Genomic DNA, 2,465 nt, shown 5'->3' with positions numbered 1-2,465 from the left:
TTTAGAAAGGCCTGCAGTGACAGGACGAGGGGCAATGGCTTCAAGCTGGAGGGGAACAGATTTAGACTGGAGATGAGGAGAGGGTTCTTCACTGTGAGGGTGGTGGAGCACTGGAACAGGTTGCCCAGGGAGGTGATTGAGGCCCCTTCCCTGGAGATATTCAAGGTGAGGCTCCACGAGGCCCTGGGCAACCTGGTCTAGTTGGGGGTGTCCCTGCTGACTGCGGGGGGGTCGGACTAGATGGCCTTTGGAGGTCCCTTCCGGCCTGGGCAATTCTATGAGTCTATGATTCTGTGATTATTGACTATCCCGAATGGCCCAAGCCAAACCACGTGGTGCCCGGAGCCGGGATCCCCGCTCTCACCATCCCTCCTTGTCCCCCTTCTGCAGGTCGGGCAGGATGAGACCCCGCGACGCCTGGTGCTGGGTGGCCGTGCTGCTCCTTGCCATCTTCAGCGACGTGGCCGGTAGCCGCCGTGGAAGCAGTGGGAGAAGCGGCGGGCGAGGAGGAGGAGGAGGAGGCGGTGGTGGCGGTGGTGGTGGCGGTGGGGGCTTTCGGGCCACCTCCCGTGGCTCTGGCACCCCTGGCCGTGGCTCGAAGGTGGCGGGGGCCATTGCGGCCGGCGCTGCTGCGGGGTACGGCATGGGGGTTTTGGGGCGCACGCGGCCGTCCCGGCTGGGTCACGGCGTCCCGGCGGCCTGGCAGCCCCCGCCGGTGGGTGGCTTTCACGCCCCAAGTTGGCTGGACATGGGTGTCAAGCGGGGACCCCCCAGCCGAGCCCCTGGGGACCCGCGTGGTGGCATCGGCCCCGCTTTGCTGCTGGGCCCCGCCATCTGCTTCTTCAACCACGGGCTGCAGCGCTGAGCACGGGGAGGGGACCCCCGGTGACCCCCCCCGGCCGGCTGAGCCCACTGGGATTTCTTAGTGGATGACTTTCCTGGGAGATTAGATGTGGCTTGGGGAGGGGGAAGAGATGCTCCGTGGCTGCCTCAGTTTCCCCCCCCACCGATGTGATGGGACCCTGGACCAGCAGCTGGAGGTGGGCAACCATCCCCGTGTCCGTGGGGGCCACCCGGGAGCCAGCCTCATCCTGCCACCCCCCGTCTGCAGAGAGCACGTAGGTGGGCAAATCCAGCCCCCAAGGACCTGTGGGCACCTGCACCCGGAGAGATGCTGGATCCACCCCATCAGTGCCCAGTTCCTGTTTCCCATTGCATGGCTTTACCAAAAAACGCTCTTTTCCCCCCAAGAAGAGTGCTGAGACTCCATGGGGAGGGGTTGTGGGGCTTGAAGATGGACCTCTCCGCCTTTCAATAAAGCTTGGCCTTGAGACATTGTCTCTTTTTTCTTTTTTCAACCAAATCCAGTGTATTTAGCGCCCGTCTCAACCTGAGGAAGAACCACATCCCCGAGGGATGCTGCAGGGGCAAGAACGATGCTTGGGGACAAACTGCCCCCATGTCCCATCTCTCTGGCTTTAACATGATCAACCACTTCCCAATCTTTAGCATCCCCAGCCCAAAACACACCTGGCTGTGGGACTGACCCTCCCGCAGCTGCTTCGTGTTTGGCAGGGGGGATGGAAATCCTCCCTGGGAAGAGCGTAAAAGGAGCAGTGAGGGACGAGTTTCCTTCCAGCATCGGCGTTTTCTTCTCTAGTCCATGTTTTGGGTGGCCAAACCTTCCCTAAAACCCAGGTCAGCTGCAGCAGCTGGCAGTAAAGAAAGTAAAGAGGCACCAAGTGAAATATTAAGGATCTCCCAAAAAAAACCTGAGGGCAGCTGCAATCACCGTCCTCCAGCAGCTGAGTCCTTTGCTGAAGCATTTTTGAGCCTGGTTGTCTGTCGGTGAGTTGTTTCCCTTTGGAATAAGTGGGGTTTTGGGGGGATATAAATATCCTTATCACCTCCCCAGGAGGGCTGTTGAGTCAGGTCTTGCTTCTGTCATGGGGTAGAAGGAGCCCTGGCTGATGTACGTTGATTTTCTGGGCTCTTTTACAATAATTACTTAAATTTTACCGAGCTCATTTGGCTCCTGAGGGATTTAATAGTGTTTTGGAGCAGGTGGGCACGGGATGCTCCTCCAGCTCGGGGACAGCTTTGAGGTTGAACAAATGCAACTACTCCTATAACACAAAGCAAGGAGTTCTTTCTTTTTAATGCTCTTGCTTAAAACAACCAACAAACCCGGCAGAAACTCCACCCGCGGCTCAAATTTACATTTTTCCAGCATATATTTTGCATCCAGACCTGTTTTGATGTCTGGACCATGTCACGAGCATCCTCCGCTCCCGGCCCTGATTTGCATCCTGAGCTCCTGAAGGGATGATCCCGCCCGTCCCACATCGCATTCCCAAATTTTCCCTATGCATTTCCCCCCTCCCGCTGGAGTGCAGTACAAGGAGACACGCTCTGATCCCCCCCCCCCCCCCCTTCTTCTCCCACCCCCCCCAGAGGGCGCGCCC

The sequence above is a fragment of the Calidris pugnax genome, unplaced genomic scaffold, assembly GCF_001431845.1.
Source record: "Calidris pugnax isolate Ruff unplaced genomic scaffold, ASM143184v1 scaffold120, whole genome shotgun sequence".
Lineage (NCBI taxonomy): Eukaryota > Metazoa > Chordata > Aves > Charadriiformes > Scolopacidae > Calidris > Calidris pugnax.
The sequence above is the reverse complement of the archived record's forward strand: the minus strand, read 5'-3'. Positions refer to the sequence as shown.